Genomic DNA, 8,710 nt, shown 5'->3' on the forward strand with positions numbered 1-8,710 from the left:
ATCTCAAAACAAAAATAAATAAAAAATTGCATTCTTTTCATTTGCACTTCTTTGTATTTATACTAGTGCAAATAAAATTGCACTGCAACCAAGCACAGCTCTATTAGTAGTGGAACAATAATTATCAAAGATGCAGACCTTGATATCATAGCCTGATCAAAGCTCAATTAAACAAATAAGCTAGAGAAAAATTGCTTTAACAAATTTTGATATTCCTGTGTACAACAGTTATGGATGAGCAGGTGAGGAAAAAGCAATACTCGTTGATGATGGCAATAGAAAACTTTATTTTCTCAAACTTAATTACTTCAATTAGACGAGAAACCACAACAGTACAGCCATTAGTGATCGATCATTTCTATGCTAGCAGTAGTAGCCCAGAGAACAAATTTCTGGGATTGAGGACACTTTTTTATGGTAAAAATAAAAATTTTATTAAAAAAGAAAGATAGATGTAAGAGAGTTCATCCCAATTAAAAAAAGTATAAATATCATAATAATTATAATATTTTTTTTGGATATAAATGCTATAATATTTTTTTTGGGCTCCATGGGGCTATACAACAGGGGTATTTCATCCTCTAATCCCTTTTGTATGGAGCTACAACCAGCATGAGACATATGTGTATTAATTAATAAGTGTGTCTGCTTTGTGCATGGCAATTTTTCATGATGATATTAAATAATATATTTCCATTTTTTAATATTTTTATTTTTAATATTTTTTTTATGTCACATTTATTTTTCTTTAATAATACGATTAATTAATTTAGGATTCAATAAAAGAATGAGAGTAAATGTCCTAACAATAAGACTTAATGAGAAGGATTTGAAATTACATTTTTGTTCTTACAATTAGAAATGAACCAAATTCAAAATTTGGGATTTATATATTATATTATATTGTTATAATTATTATATCATATATATATATATATATATATATATATGATCTTTAAATAGAAATGCCTAACCTTAGATCATTATAGATGATACACCAAAACTTGATGAATGGAATCAGGAATCGTGGACCAAACCGAGGAGTCAAGAGATCAGTCCGATCAGGAATCAGGAATCGTGGCAATAAACTCACCTAGATACTCACTTCCACAGACCGCAGTTGTGTATATTTGTAACCATGGTTTTCAAAACCAGAATGGAATTAATGGTTGGACTGGAAAAACTAGGAATGGTCATCTGATCAGTTCCGTTTTACCCCAAAATCGTTATTTTGGCCAAAAACCGTTGTTTTGGTCAGCAAACTGTTGACCCAGGCAGTCAAATCGTTCAAACCGTCTAATGGTTTTTGACTTTTTTTTTTTTAATTTTTTGTCAAAACGGACCATCCGTTCGGTTTGAACATTCAGACCATTCGACTTGAAAACTAAACTCCTGAACAAATCATTGTCTGATTCGATTTTATAAACCTTGTTTGTAATATATCCTAGAGGCCTCTACTTTTAACCCAAAATGGATTCATTTGTATTGATTGTTATGAAAAACTAGAGATCAGTTTATGTTAAGAATAAACAATTGCAAGTCTACAATTTTCTTACATGTAGGTGGTGCAAATTGGGTGGGCTTGAGTTAGGAGCATTTGTGAAAATGGGCCTGATCCAATGGTATGTAAATTCTTCAATAAAAGCCCAGAAGCTTATTGTTTACTTGGCCAAGCAAAACTTCACCAGATTGAACATAATTGATGTAAGTACATATTAACTCTATGTTAAAGTGCTCCAATGGTCATGGGTCTCATTTAAAAATGAGAAAACGATTAGGCTTCTTTAGGAAAGATTGACATTTGACAGGTTTTATTTTATTTTTTATAAATTCCTAATATCTTGTCTGTGAATGTAATCCAACTAAAGAATAAATATAAATGAAAAGGTTGATGTTGAAGAATAACACCCCATGACATGACAGGGCATCCGAGATGTTTATGAATTGGTTTGTTGACATTTTTTTTTTACCTTATAAAGTGGCCCTAAGACGATCATATGGCACCCCATGTGGTTCTTTTAGTTCTTTCCAAAACTTGTAAATTCGTTTCGTTTGTTGGAGTAGACATTTGTGATATTGGGTTCGGTCTAGGCTGGGTTAGGGTAGACCTGGTATGGTAAGAAAAAACAAACCTGGTCCTGACCCATACTATAGGGTCTATTAATAATAGACGAGAACCAAACCTATTATTAGTCAGGCTTATTGGGTCTGACCCTGTAAGACCTGGTTATAATTAATAAGCATTTAGCCTAGTAATTTGACAAAACACAAAAAAGGTATCTTTTCCATCATCATCATCTAAGTCTTATCCCAACTATGTGGGATTGGTTACATGAGCCCTGTTTTCACTATTTTGTGGGGGTGTCTTTGTTATTATCATCATTATCTAAGCCTTAACCCACTATGTGGGGTTCGCTACATGAGTCCTATTTTCACCATTCTGCTATGTTTAATTCCATATTCATGGTTAAATTACGAGGGTTTAGATCATTTATTATTTCAACCCATGCTCTTTGTCTGCCCTAGCCCTTCTAGTCCCTTGTCACTAATCACTTATTCTTATGGTTGCTGCAGGTGGTCTTCAACAGGGGTGCAAGTGGGGCTGGGTTAGGTTAGGTTGGGGTTAACCCTAACCCAATCCAAGTTGTTGAGCCCCCAACCCTAAAACTTTGGGTTGGGCTCAAGTCAGCTTTGCTGGTCTCAGGTTGGTCTGACTTTTCTCTTCCTTTTGCTTAATGTTCTTTTTTTTTTTCCATGTGGCTATATAATGGGGGTAACCCATCCCCCCAAACCCATAACCCCTCCCCCAACCCAGGTGTAGGCATGATTTGATCCCAAGTGTCTGTCACAACCAACAGGAGATCTTAGCAACTAACCGGTTGGCACTTTGCATTTTTCTTAATGTTCTTATTTCCTAGACAATGTTATTCAATATTAGAATTATTATGTGAAATGGATATAATTATCATATTTTAGAGAAAAAATTGACTTTAAATTTAAAATTTGTGTCATACAATATACATGCATACATGTATAGATAGACACAGAGATAGATAAATAAGTATATACATAAACATAGAAATATTTGCATCAACAAAAAACATAAATATATAAATATATACATTTATGGATGCACAATTGCATGTGCATACACGCATGAATAATGGATATACATATACATAAGTAATTACGTAATACATATTTATCTAATATTTGTCCATGCAAATACGAAATTAAGTTAGGTTTGGATTGGTTGGCCTCAACTCTAACTCTAACCCAAACTTCAATCCAATTCAAACTCAAACCAACCCTAGTTTTTTTAGACTGGGTTCACCCGGCCAAGTTGCAGCCCTGGTCTTCGATGCATGTGATAAACCATCAAATTATCTTTTCTTTTATTTGATGACCTATTGAAGCTATTCTTGGGTTCCAAAGGAAGGGATATCTCTATTTGCTAATGTAAATTTATAATCAGAACTCAAAACCACCTTATTGATAATTAGGACTCAAAATGAAGATCCAAGGTCTGGTTGATTGACCTGGACCATTGATAGAAAGAAATAGAGCACAACTGGCTATTATTAAATGCTGGTGATAATAGGTGGACCAGTCTGATCATCCGGTTCAACCTCTCCACCACTGACAATAAAATAGTGGAATAATATTAATGAAATTATAAAAGATTAAAAATGTAAAAAAGAAATAAAATTAAGAAAAAACACATTAATACCCAAAACATAATGTGGTTTGCATAAATAATTATAGGGTAAAATACAAAAGCCTCCCTGAAGTTTCTGAAAATCATAAAAATCTCCCCAATAATTTTATTTTACCAAAATGCATCCCTTGAACTTTTAAGAAATTCAACAAAAACCTCCCTTCCGTTACTGTTTCAGACGGAAAACGGTAGATTGATGCACCAGTTTTTTCCAAATATCCATTTTACCCTTTTATAATTTATTTTACATATAAAATTATTGAAATAATCCCATTTTAACTCAACAAAAAATATATGCTTTAGTAATTTTGTATGTAAAATTACTGAAAATGATCGTAGAAAGAGGATTTTGTTGAGTTAAAATGGGTATTTGGAAAAAACTGATGCGTCAATATAACGTTTTCCATCTGGAATAGTGACGAAAGAGAGGTTTTTGTTGAGTTTCTCAAAAGTTCAGGGGATGTATTTGTTAAAATGAAACTATAGGGGAGGTTTTTATGATTGTCAGAAACTTGAGGAGAGGTTTTTGTATTTTACCCATAATTATATATTTAAAATTTTATACATAAAACCTATAGGCCTGAAATCAGGTCCTGCCCAACCTCGAATCTGGGCTGGGCCAGGACTGGGCCTAGCCTATAGCCCTTATCATAGGTGCTAAGCCCTGATGAGGCCCGACTCATCTCAACCCATGATCAACCCCTAGCCACAGACTCAACCTGGTCTGGCCTGCACTGAATTTTGACATATATAGGTTGGGCCCAGGCCCAGGTTGCACTCAAGTTGGATACGTATATATGTATATAGTCTGGATGGATTTGGGTTGGGCTAAGGTTGCATTGAGTTGGGGCTACCAAGGATTAGGACAACGCCCAGCCCAAAAACTAAGAAAGCCCATAATTTTAGGGCATCATAACCTCTCGGAGATATACAGGCACAGCTAGAGCCTTTTTTATTTTCAAAATACAAAATCCAAAAATAGGGGCATTGTGGTTTTGGATTTGAAAATCATAAATCCTGAAACTTATCCAAACGCAACTTAAAGTGTCTTTTACTGTACTGGAAACTTGAAAACCCATCTCCTTCTCTCTTTTCTTTTTGGTTATCACATTTTGTCTTCTGATGTTTTAAATTTAAATACATATAGTATATAGATGGGTCAATTAACTTGAGCTTGGAGGGTTATGGTTTATGGATGGGACCTGACCCGGTGATACCCAATAAGGCCCAACCTAATTAATATTTGACAATACATAAAAACTACTTTTAAACATGGAATTGGTCAGAGGTTTGACTGGATTAGGCGATTTGCCCTCTCTACATTGACTCGTGTTAACTCAATGCTCCAAACTGACCGGCAATGGCTTGCAGTTCAACCCTGATCCCGAGTTTCAAAATAGTGGATGGTGACTAAACTGGCATCTTTTTCTCTCTCTCTCTCTATATATAATCATAAAATTCAGGAAGAATGCCTAAAATTTTTGGATTTTTTTTACAAAAATATTCCACATTTTGAATTTGGACACTCTTTATTTTGGGGCAAAAATGTAATTCTATTATCACTATTGAATTCATTTAATTCCCTCATTAAATCTCATATTTAAGAAATTAACTCCTATTCTCTACCATTGGATTCTATATTTATAGTATCTTTGTTTTTTATCATTAATTACCATTAATTAAGTCCTTAAACAATGATTTTCATGGTATAACAACTTATACTTTTAAAATCAGCCTAGAAATGAAATCATTTTGTTTTTCATCTAGGTGGTGGGTAAGTAGTTCAACTATTTGGATCAAATGGATCAACTCATGATGCCATAATTAAATAATAAAAATTAAAAATAGATAAGTATACAAAAAATATAAAAATAAAAAAATTGTAAAAAAATGGACATGTAATATTATTATATATGGTCATATTAAACATAAGTATGATATTCTTTTTGCAAATTAAAATTTTATTCAAAGAGACAAAAAAAGAGGAAATATGTACAACAGAAATGCCTAGATAGAGTAAGCAAATACGTGGGCCATACAATGGAAACCCAAAAAATAAATATGATAAATATTAAGTATTTCTTAATGATGAGCATGGAATATAAAATTAAAAATCATTCAGAAATGAAACCATTTTCTATCTAAGTGGCTGATCATTGACCAAAAGGTATAATGCCAGAAGGTATGATACTAAAAGAGTTTTAAGTGATCACACCGATTACCGCCAATGAATTTTAATGAATGCCACTTGATTGGTGGCATAAAAATGAACATAGGAGTAGCTTCAAAAGGGAAAAGTGAGAGAACATAAATTGAGATGGTTTGGTCATGTGCATTTAAAACCATATGTAACACTTATTCCAAAAAGTGATGAATTTAATGTTGAAAGGGTTAGAAGAGACAAAGACAAATTGAGGACCTATACGGAATTAATAAAAAAATGATATAAGTACCCATAATTTAATAATGGATATAGTATTGAATAGAATTAAATGGTGAAAGAATATTCATGTAGCTAATCTTATATAGTTTTACCACATGATCTAATTGGTTATACTTTTATAATATTACTTACACTATGCTTCCATTACTTACCTTTGTTATATGAGGTCTGATAATAACATTTAAATTATATCATTATTATCATTAAAAATTGCCATATGCAATACATATGCACATTTAGTAGTAATATATAACTATAAATACATGCTCAAATGCACAAAACCAAAGGGCTATTTGGGAGGACTGAAGTTTTGATTGAGATGATATCACTGAGTTGTTTTAAAGAAGCTGCACTGAAAAGCTATTCTCTGAATTGAAGCATAGCATATTTGAGCTTTTTTGGATTTGTTTTCATTAAGCATTGTTTAATTAGAGGCTGTCTTGATGTGGTGCACCTTGCAAAGCTAAAAGCTTCATCAAAGTCCTCCCAAACAAGCAGTAATTAATTTGGTCAAGTTTGATGTGTTACGAGAGCTTTGGAATGCACAATATTGTTATTAATTAATAAGGTCAACACTAAAACTTATTCCTTTTTTAAATTATGATTTTGACTTCTTTCACTAGAAGATTAAAAAAAAAAAAAGGCTTCTCTTTGTGCACATTCTGTACAGCTAATCAAAAAGCTCTTGCTTCAATTCATCCCCTGAGAGGAACTTTATTTTCTGAGCCATCCAAACAGGAAACCATAATTAACACCATGCTAAGAAAATATGAAAAGAATTCATTTTGATGTCATCCAATGAAACATCAGTTACAATTTATACAAGGTTTCGCAATCAGGACATGATCTGTATTGGCTACTTCAGAGCAATAAATTAGTAGAAAGAGAAAATTAATTGCCCAAGAGAAGAGGCTGCCGCTTCGCTTCGCTTTGCTGTTGATCTCTCGTATTAATTTACAGCGATTGAATGAACTCTAACGTCAAAGGAGATCAAGAGCTTGGATCTTTCTGCCGGGTCTCGTTGGCAACTGAAACCGCTGCAAAATGTAGGATTGCATCAGTACTTGTAGGCTCAAAGTACATCAGGAATGGCCTCATTCCTACATTTCAATCTCCTACCCAGAAATCGCACCTACCCCAAATGTACTTTGAGCCTACAAGTTCCGCACTATCTTTCTTCATCCATTCCTCTCCATCCAATGGCCTCATTCCTGCAACTTGTAGAAGGCTGATGATGGAGATAATCGAGAGAACAAATACTATTCTGATGAGATTTCTGGTGTGAAAATCCATCACTTTGTAAAATGACCGAGCTTGTTATGTGTTTGTTGCGGATCTCTTGTTGCTTTCTTTTTTGTGTGAATTTGATCTCCTTACTCTGCGTGTAGAAGAAAAGATATGAAGGGTATATATATAACGCTTGGGTAGGAGATTGAAATTAAACCCGAGAAAAGAAAAGTGTCTTAGTTTTAATTAATTATTTTCTTGACTTGGCCTAGATGAAATTACTCCTCCGCGTTTCCGAGTTCAAAGTCTGAATGAAAAACACGGATCGATCCTTGAACGCCAAGGTGTTAATATTTTAAAACATGAACTTGGATAGAGCCTGTGTGGCTGTGGATTTTAAATAAATATACCTTAAATAAATTTATTTTTTTTTTGGGAGAATGACCTATAACCCCAGAATTTGTAGGCTCAAAGTACATTTGGGATAGGTGCGGAATTGATGCCAATTCATGGGCAAGTATGGGTGCATAGGATGTAATTTTTTTAACATTTTAAATATTTATAATTGTGCATAGGAATTAGAAAACTGCATTGGGTGTATCCATACTTCTCCTTTTCATAGGAAAAGTTAAGGGGTTATACAAGATGGGGCTAACACTTTGGAATAAAAAATAAATAAAACTGACTAAGATCCTTTGATATTGAACCTAAACTAACTGGACGATAGAATGGGGCTTTTGGCTGCCTATTTTGCTTCACCATATATATGCTAAAAGTAAATGCTTGAACTAAATTCCAACTTGAGGAAGAGACACTCACTAATGATGCTTTCCAATATATGGGGGCTTTACTCTTCCCTTGATACAGTTCAATAATAATAGGGAAATCTTTAAAATTCAAAGCAATTTTGATGGGCTCCAAACAGGGCCTCAGCCTGATTAATTGAAGAGACCCCAATACAATAGGCTTTTAGGTCAATAACAATTCATTATATAAGTAAGTAAAAAAACAACGGGTTTATAGATTAAAGAAATCCTAGACGTTTATTTGGTATAAGTGCTTGGTGTTACAGTGGTCCATGACCATATTGGCCATAAGATCCATTATATATGTGAATCACACGCTAGTTGTGTCGGATCATTTGAAAAGGGGGAATATTGATTTGGTGGTCAAATTAAAGAGATCAGGGACTACCATAATACAATGGTTCCACTACGGCTTTTAGGTTTTCAGGTCCACGGATGTGAACAGCACTGATCCTAGTCCATCTTGTGGGCATTACTACTTTACTATAGTTTTGGGCCCATGCCCCGCCCTGAAAA

Source organism: Nelumbo lutea, chromosome 1, assembly GCF_056320005.1.
Source record: "Nelumbo lutea isolate HS-2025 chromosome 1, American lotus-T2T, whole genome shotgun sequence".
Lineage (NCBI taxonomy): Eukaryota > Viridiplantae > Streptophyta > Magnoliopsida > Proteales > Nelumbonaceae > Nelumbo > Nelumbo lutea.